Source organism: Acomys russatus, chromosome 28 (genome assembly GCF_903995435.1).
Source record: "Acomys russatus chromosome 28, mAcoRus1.1, whole genome shotgun sequence".
Lineage (NCBI taxonomy): Eukaryota > Metazoa > Chordata > Mammalia > Rodentia > Muridae > Acomys > Acomys russatus.
In genome coordinates, this window is record NC_067164.1 from 8,468,482 (window position 1) to 8,478,545 (window position 10,064).

Here is a 10,064-nt window from a genome sequence, read left to right on the forward strand (position 1 = left end):
TGAAGGAAGGACTGGCCTACCTTGTCTTGGCAAAGTTTGACAATTGAATTTCTCCATGTTCTGCTTGCACATGCTTTGGGCAGCATGCTTTCAGCAGTTAAGGCAAGGACAGAGTCTCCTCCCCATCCTACCCTCACCTCCTTCAGTGCCTAGCTTTGCCACATTTGAAACAAACTCCATATGGAGCTTCGTTGATGCTCATAACCTTATTATAAGTATTATGGAGGGGGGGGTACTGCCAGGAGCAGATGCATCTCGCTGTCACAAAAAGCCCTTTATTGTTAAACCAGAGGCTGTGATGATCTCATCGCCTTGTGCTGTGGCAGAGGGCCATGTTGATGTCCGTGGTCTGTACTGCCACTAGAGACCATGTTGATGCCAACAGATCAAGATGTTGCGTAGGGCCATGTAAATATGAATTTCCTGTGCTTTCACTGGAGGCTACCTTGATGCTCATTGTCTGGGCTGCCACTGGGGGCCATAGTGTGATCTGTGGGCCTGCTGCAACAGAGCCCTAGTTGATGTCTATGACCTGTTTTGCCACTAAAAGTGATGCAGATGTCATGTCGTGGTCTGTGCTGCTTCCTGAAGCCATATTGATGTCCACGGTCATGCTGCTGCCAGGGACCTTATTGGCATGTATCATCTGTACTGCCACCAGAGAATATGCTGAGGTCCATGGCATGTGAGTGCCCATGATCTGCCCTCCTGCTGACTGTAAAGGACAAAAAAGTTTCCTCTGCAGTGGTGTTGTTGACTCCGGACTCACAGTTAAGAAAGAGAGACATGGAAGGCTTCTGTGACAACCCTCCATCTCTCCTCCCCAAAACGATAACAACCCAAACAGATAGCCATCTAAGCAAACTTGAAAATTGGGATAAAGAAGCAGGAAGTGTAGCTCTTGACTATCCATGCATGCTAATGGGGGAACACTCACTTTTTTCTAAGGGGCTAGCCACAGGAGAGTTTGACCATGCCACAGTGACTATACGGACAACACAAATTGAGCTTACTTATTTTATTTATGTCATATGATTTAAAAAAAAATTTTAGGACAGAGACCATAAAAATGAGAGGAGATGGACCTGGGATGTCTCAGAAGTAAGGGAGATGAGTTACATTATGTAAAATTCCCAAATAATCAATAAAAATATGGTTTTAAAAATGTATGACATTGTTGGCATGCACATAGTTTGATCATGCAAAGGGACAAATGCTATTGTGTTAATTATTAAATTATGAGAATATTGAATGGAATTATATAAATAAGTAATCATTTCAAGCTAAAGTAATTCCCACTTCAAACATGTTATGGAAGGGCAGAAGATTTCTCCATATTACCTGTAACCTGTTACTAGAAAAATGTTCCAGGGAAGGATTCCACATTGTCTGGCTCAAGTCAAGTTCCACTTCTAAACAGCTCACTGTGGTGGAGACTGCTTGCAGTATTTGCTGTGGTTTAGACCTTTTTCTCTTCCCTGTGTGGCTGTTAGCATGACGGACACCACAAGCACACAAAGCAGAGGACACCCGGCAAAGATCATGCTATCTGTAGAAGTGGAAAAAGAAATAAACAGACAAAAATTCATTGTCAAATTTTAAAAACTTGTGCTGGATTCATCAAAAGGAAAAGATACCTTAACACCACAGGAGCCATTTTCTAGAGAATATGAGTGTTTGTGGACAGCAAGTATCCTAAAGGCCTAAAGGTCGTTCAAATCTCTTTACAGGCATGTAGGTGCGCACTTTGCCACAGGGCCCAATGAAGGACAGAGGACAGCCCATCAGAGTTGGCTCTTTCCTTCTTCTGTTAAATCTTGATATCAAACTCAGGTGGCCAGGCTTGTGAAGCAAGCACCTTGCCCTGCTGAGCTGTCCCTCCAGCCTCCAAATCTTTCATCATTCAATCTAGGGTCCTGTCTAGACATGTGTTTCATGCTTCCCTCTGCAGATTCCTATCAATTCAACTCTGCTTACTGGCCCAAAGCAGATCCAAGTGGTAACAGCTCAGGCCTCCAATCAGAAGCAAGTCAATTCAGGTTCATGAACCAAAATGCCAGGGAACTGGGCGCCACAACTCTGCATTTTCATTGGGTGTTGTTTTCTGTAATGGTCTCTATCTCTTCCTTTGCCAAGTTTCTTTGATGAGGGCTAGGACTATAATTATATGTGGCGTCAAGGACAGATATTTAAAATGTAGTTGGGGATTATCCCAGTTTCGAAAAGTGGTGGTTGTAGGTTCTTCCCCAAAATCAGTGATTTCACTAACCCTGAGAAGATGGTTAAGTTTTCTTCCTGATGAGTGGGTCTTAAATCCAATAAGAGACTTGTTGTAGAGGTATCGATCTTATTCCTAGTGACTACATCTGTATAAACCGTGCCATGCTTAAGGCTCTGGAAACATTGCAGAAGAAGGGGCAGAAAGATAGCAAGAACCATAGGATCGGGGAGTTTTCATGAAACTGTATCTCTTAGTAATGTCAGAAATTATCCCCATGAAGTCTTGCCTGGCCAAACATGAGTTAACAAGGACAACCACAACAGATATGCTACAGTGGACCAGGAAAATCAACTAGGTATCAGTCCTACACAAAGAGCTACACACAACTAAGTAAGGCTGAGAGCAGGAAAACAGACTTCTCAAGGGAGAGCAACCAATTGGTTTTGGAATAGCAAATGTTCAGTCTTGAAAACGTGCACATTAGTAACATTATACAGACTGAGCAGGTTATGCTATGTTTACAAATATATATAGGCATGTGTGTGATATAGCATAGAATATATACATGTATGTATGTATATATATCATGTAATGACAGTTAATGATAAAAGAGGATATGAATTTGTAGGAGGAAAGGATATGTGTGAGGGATTGAAGAGATGAAAGGGAAGGGAAGATGAAGTGGCAGGAAAAGAGGACCAGAACATATTGGCTTATGTGGCTTATGTATGAATATGTGGAAAGCAATGACTATCTCAGCCTTAGTTCCAGTTTGCCTTGGAAGACTTGATCAGCTTCCTAACCAAAGTTCTTATCTTGTTTCTTCCTGATCCAATGAACTGGTGGGGAATGTCATTACTTCACCAATGTCAGCAGAGGTATGGGACTATAAACAAGCCTGAATACTGTAGGTTCCTGAATAGAATAGTTAGCCTCAGAAGGTAAACTCTCTGCTTCATTATCACTAAAGTGGGAAGGGGGTACCTGTGTCCCTTGGAGGATCTAATTCCACAATATATGAGAAAAGTTTGAGGACAAAGGAGGTCATATTCCTTTATTTAAACAATGTTAAGGCCTGAAATTAAGCCTTGAATAAAAATGTCAGACATTTAATATTTTCATTATATTGTCCTTTTGCTTGATAATGATAGTGTCTCCAAGTTTGTTTCTCATTTTTAATGTGATTAAAATTTTCAAAATTGATCCAAACCCCAAAACAATGTCAACAAAAATCAAATTCACTTAAAAGGTATATTTGTTTCTTTAGAATGTTCCTATGCATTCATAATTCAAACTGATTTCAAAAAGGTTCAAAATGTTTTTAGTAACAGCAACCTTATTTAGGCAAAATGACAAATTTGGATTTGATAGCACTTACTTAAATGCATAAATCCTATTAGCTAATATTGTTTATAGAATGATAGATACATTCAAGAGATGATATATTAATTATAGTTCAATGGATGTTCTACTAACTTAATATTACAGATTATGTAACATTTGGCTTGAGTTCTTTTACTAGCTAAGCATTTTGTGAAGGTCTACCATGGGCATGATCACTATAATTTTATGTAGATAATAACAAATATTTTCTTTCTAGTCCTAATTGTGTTAATTAGAAGAAGCGACACATATAATTGAAGATGAAGAAAGGCAAAGTCATCTAACTGGTACTGCTGCAAAATGATGTGACTGACATGCTCAGGGGAGTAGTGCTGCGTGCATTTTCCAAACTCACATTTAAAGAATTTTCAGTACACAATATGAAAGAAACCTAATTTCCTAGATATCACCGAGACACAGATTGCATGCCAGCAGCAGTACTGCAGAGCTACACAGAATTTTCCCTAGTGGATATCTGATTTGGGAGTTTAAATATAGATGCAAAAAGGCAGGCATTTCTGAAGAAGTTTAGCGATGTTTATGTTATTCAGTTGTATCCTTCAAAAAATGTTGCACTAAGTCATGTTTTGATCCTCTCCATGAGGCAGACAATGTGGTCATGAGTAATAGTTTAGTTTTGGGTGCTGCAATAAAATATCATAGCCTGAGTGGTTGTTGTATGTAACAACCATCATTCTCAATGGAGAAGCTATGGCTATCAAAAGGTTTTTTTTAAATAGATTTTTCTCTTATACAATATATCCCCACAACAGTTTTCTGTCCCTGCACTCCTCCCATCTCTCCCAACCCCCCTTTCCCCGAGATCCTATCCCCCCCTCCCTTCAGAAAGGAGCAGGCTTCCAAGAGACATCATCCAAACACAACAAAACAAGATACAATAAGATAAGGAAAAAGCCCTCATATGGATGCTGGACAAAGCAACCCAATAGGAGAAAAAGAATACCAAGAGCAAAGAAAGAGTCAGAGAAACCTCCCACTCCTACTGTTAAGTGTCTCAAAGAAACCCCAAGCTAATAGCCTCCAGAGGACCTAGTTCAAACCCATGAACACCCCCTGCTTGCTGCTTCAGTCTCTGTGGTCCTGTATGAGCCCTGCTTAGTTTATTCAGTGAGCTGCGTTCTTCTGCTATCTTCCATCCCCCAACTCCAAAATCTTCACCCACCTCTCCTCTTCTGTGGGGTACCTGGATCTCAAGATGAGGGGCACCCAATTGAGACCTTCAATTCATTAATAATCATTTCTTTGATTTTTTTTCAGACCAGCTCATGGCATGGGCCCCAAGTTAAATCAGATATTGGTTGGCAACCCCAATAAGATCTGCAGCAGCATTTCCTCAGACAACTTGCCAGTATGACAGATTGCCGGTCAAAGGTTTTGTGGCTGGGATGGTGCCTGGATTTCTCTTTCAGTAGGCAGCAGAGTACCCTTACACACCAAAGAGACTAGAATGTAGGGGTGAAGGGTCCATGCAGGCACTAGCTCAATCTTTTTATATTCAGTGAGCTGTTTCAGTGTTCTCTTAGGCACTGGGGCCCCAGTATAAGTTTTCAGAAAGAGGCTCTCTGTCCTAGCATCAACCGGGGTTATTAGGGACCTCCAAGAAATCTCCTTGGCCAACAATTGCATCCAGGGCAACCCAGCCCACCACCGGAAGCCTTGTTTGGCTACAAAAGATGACCAGTTCAGATTCTATATTCTCTATTACTGGGAGTCCTCAGGAGGGCCGCCCTCAATGACTGGAGGAAATTTCTACTGCACTAGTTTTCCACACTGTCTTCCAAATGCTTCTCCTGCCCCCAAATTCTAGCCATCTCTCCTTGCACTCTCTTCTTTCATCCCTTCCCCCTGCATGCCTAATCCCCCTTTCTCATCCCCACCCACGCCCATTTCACCTGAAAAATCTATTCTATTTCATGTTCCTAGGGAGATTCATGTGTGCCACTCCACCCCCTGGCCCAGAGCCTGTGACATTCCTTATTTGAACAGTGAGGAGGGTAACTGAAGCCTTCCTACAGAAGCTTGCTACTCCCTTCTGTATTTGATAGTCAACTGCAACGGGTTCATTGGGCATTAGAGTTTGTAGGGTGTAGAAGGTTAATTGAAGGACCAGCTCTATCAGTGCAGCTACTAGGGTAGTAGTCTTCACCCATGCTTCCATCAACTTGTGGGCCATGCTTCTGTTTTCTGGTTTCCCAGACCCTAGAGTTTGGTTAAATCTTACGTGGTCTATAATTGACACGTTATTTGCAAGGGAAGACATTTGTTTGTGCAGCTCCGAAAACTGTTCATGAACCAGTGTCTTCGATATTACAGAATATCCATATATATTCTAGGCATCAGATATCTGAAATCACAGTATCCACATGCTAAAAAAAAGGCTCCCTTTCCTTCATTTAAGAAATATTATATGTGTGTGTATGTAGGTGTATATATAGAGAGAGAGGGGGGAGGGAGGATGGGGTGCATCTGTGCATATTATGGAGGTTTTTGGATCAAGAGTTACAGGCGGTTGTTAACTGCTTGATATTGAGTTTCTGGAATTGAACTCAGGCTCTTTGCAATAGGAGTAAGCACTCTTACCTGCTTAACTATCTCTTCTGTCTAAGGATCCTTTTCTGCCATGCTAACTCTAAACTTCTTATATATCCTCTTGAAGGGAAGGGAGCTAAGTAACTTCTGGAGCCCAGTTTTTAACAGTACTAATCCCATGTTTGAGGGATTCACCTTCATTACCTAATTATCTCATGAACTTTCACCGTATCGCTAGATAGGGTTTGGGATGCACCACATGGATTTCCAAGGGACAACTTGAGTCTATTGAAAGTAGCTCTTGAGCTTCTTCATATTGGTTTTGTATTGAGATGCTCTGCACTGCATAGTCTAAAGAATTATGGGATAAGAATTTATGTAGCCATACATGACTTAACTGCCCACGACTAGAAAATTATCTATGGCCAAAGAATAGGACCAAGTGTTTGCCAAAAGTTATTTCATATAACTGTTATCTTAACAGTTGTAGGAACCGTTCTCAGAGAAGCAGAAGTAACAAGTGTTGTGGCCTAATGTTGGTGTCTGCTATAGAGGTGGGAAATAGGAAGACAACTGAATGAGTGTTTGATAAAGAAGCAAATACGCTGTTTTCTTTTTTTAGGCCGTGGTAGTTATTATCAACTACTTCCAGTTGGCCAAACATATTAATCAGCAGGTGAAAGTTAGCTTGCCTTTGTGAGTCTAGATGTAGTAAGAATGTCAGTTTGGGGACTGTGCTCATATTTCTAGAATCTTGACTCCAGACTCTGGTGTATGATGTTTGTAACTGTCCACTTAACAGGATCTACACCCACCCAGGAAGCAAGCTTTAGGCATATATGTTAGAAAGGGTCTAGACTGGGTTGGAGGAGGTGGGGAAAACCTGCATTAGGCGTGAGTGGCACTGATCCAGCAGCTGAACCCTGATATTGCAGCATCAAGTTTCCCCGAGATGCTGCTTCATCTTTCTGCTGCTAAGCCTTTCCATGGGTGACCAACTGCAACCTCAAACTAAGAACCAAGACACGACTCCCCCTTTTTTCCTTCCTCAAGTTGCTTTTGTCAGAGATTCTATTGCAGCAAGGAGAAAGTAATGCAGTAAGGTAACTGTGCTTGTGGGAAATCTGAGTTCTACAGAACAGTGTTCTGTCTCAGACATGTACATTGAGTCACTGTCGGCATGCTGTACTGAACTTAATCTGGAGTTCTGAAAGGTAGTTTAATTGTAGGATCTCGAAAAAAAAGTAGCTTGGAAAGAGAAAACAAAAGCTTGGGAGTGCTTTCACAGTCTGCTAGAATTGACATGAATGTATGTAAACGTTTGAAAAAACATGGTAAAATTTTTCAGGGAGATTTATTTACTGGAAACGGGAAAAGTCACTATGTGGAAAGATTTATCATTTAACCAAGAGAATCTGTCTTAAAATATGGAGATTTGAAAAGATACCTGTTTTTGTCACGTGCCTGTAATCCTAGCATTGGTACACTGAGGCTGGAGGAGTAAGATGGGTTCAGGGCCAGCCTTAGCTTCTTTGTGACACCTTGTATTAAAAAGAAACATGCAGATTTTGATCTATAGATAAGTTCCCAGGTCTTTCAAACTGCAGAAATACACTGGTCTTTTTAGTTCTAAAAAGAGTGCCTTGTTTATAGACTGGATGGAGCAGAGGATACCAAATAAGCAGGAAAATATAATGTGAGCAAGATTTTATCATTTCATATCATCTAAAATGGTCCTGCCTACTTGCTGCTGACCACTTGCCACCCTGCTGTGGCCCCACTGACTACTAGTAGAAATGATTTGACTACCCACAATCCTCCATAACATAAGTCTGATGTCCTGATCTCATTTACATTTTGTCTTATGCAAAAAAAAAAAAAAAAAAAAAAGGTAAAATTTGGTTCAAGTTCTTGAGCCTTTAATTCTTTAAGGTGTAGAAATGAGATCAAAGAGAAAAACAGCCAACACTGAACAAGCTGATGAGGAAGTCCCAAAGCAACAAAAAATGGGGTGACAGTTGCAAAGTTAATTGATTTAAAGGATAAATATTAAACTATTGGAGTTACACCTGTTCAAAATGTTAGCAATAACACAAATGAAGAGGCACCATGGCACCATGTTAATCCAGAGGAAATCAAAAGAGGTATGATGATGGTTTCTGGTACTAAAATTGCTGGATTTAAAAAGTATCCAAAACCTGTGACAAATGCAGAAGAGATTGTTCAGGTTGCTACAGTTTCTGATCATGCAAAGACATTGGAAACACTGTTTCTGATGAGATGAAAAAGGTTGGAAGAACACAGTAAGAATGAAATAACAGAGTGATACATTAGAAATTATTGAAGGCATGAAGTTTGAGAGAAGATATATTTCCTCATATTTTATTCACACATCTAAAGGTCAAAATTATGAATTCCAAAACGACTATATTCTGTTAAGTGAAAAAAAATCTAGTGTTGAGTCTATCCACTGCATCTGCTTTTAAAATTGTCAGTATTCACTGGAAGCCCTTGGCTATAATTGTCAAAGAAACTGACGGGACAGTGGTTTCCAACAAGTTGCAGTTGGCCTTCACGTTGTAGCAGTCAGAGTTCCAGGGCTTGGAGGCAATAGAGAGAACCAGCCTGAAGGTATTGCTCTTGCTACCAGTGATGCTGTATTTGGAGAAGGAGCCTTGAACCTACTTCTTGAAGATGTTAAAGTTCATGACTTTGAAAAGGTTGGAGAGGTCATGAACTCTAAAGATGACACCATGCTTCTGAAAGAAAAGAAAGTAACCAAGCTCAAATTGAAAAGCCTATTCAAGAAGTCACTGAGCAGTTAGTTAGACAAACACCACCAGTGAATATGAAAAGGCAAAGCTCAATGGGTGCTTTGATAATCCTTCAGAAGGAGGGAGCTGTGCTGATGGCTAGAAGAGCAAGTGATGATAAAGTGATTGAGAAGGAAGAATTAAAGACATCTGCAACAGATGTGAACAGCTGTTGAAGAAGTCACTGCTCTAGGAAGGTGTTTCCTTCTGCCTCTGTGCATCTCAGTCTTGTACTTGTTACCTCCTCCTAATGATGACCAGAAAAAATTGGTATGCAATTAGTCAAGGAGCACTGAAAGTTCCTGCAGTAACCATTGCAAAGAATGCATGTGTTGAAAGATCTTTGATTGTTAAGAAAGTTCTACAGTGTTTCTCAGGGGTTGGATATGATGTTATGCTTGGATATTTGGTGAACATGGTGAAAAAAAAACCAGCATTATCGATCAAAAAGGGGGGCGGGATAGAAAGAACTGCTTCACCCAATGGTGCTGGGTGGTCTCCATGTCAACTACAGCAGAAGCTGTGGTGACAGAAATTTGTAGAGAAGAGAAGGACCCTAGAATGGACTGAATGGGTGGATTTGGCCGGGCATGGGATATGGCATACTATAACACTGAGAATAGTGCTTGACCCTTACCAATGTACTGTGACAGGAATGTCAAAGGCAGGCTCCTCACCAGTGACTTCAGGGATGTCACTTGAAATAAATGAGTGAAGAAAAGTCTGGCTGATCACTATACACACCAGTTACCAGTGTCAGTCAACAATATTGCTATGGTCTACTGATGTCATTTTCCATGCCTATGTTTAATTTATTTTCTAATTTTGAACAAAGGCATTTGTACTTTCTTGATACTGGATGCAAGAGTCACATGCCAGTGTTGTTCCTTCAACGTAAATCACTGAAGTATGTCTACTATTCTGCTCTAGTCAGGATTACACCAGATGAGTAGTTCAATGTCCCCTGGAGGAGGAGGCCTGGTGGCACTCAGAGGAAGGACAGCAGGCTACCAAGAAGAGATTTGATACCCTATGAGCATATACAGGTGGAGGAAATCCCCCTCAGGAACAGTCATAGGGGAGGGGAGTAAGGGGAA

At 40.9% G+C, this 10,064-nt stretch overlaps 1 pseudogene; it reads left to right on the plus strand.

The window, feature by feature from the left end:
- Nucleotides 1-527: 527 nt before the first annotated feature.
- LOC127210483 (60 kDa heat shock protein, mitochondrial-like) lies at nt 528-9,597 on the plus strand (annotated as a pseudogene).
- Nucleotides 9,598-10,064: the final 467 nt, after the last annotated feature.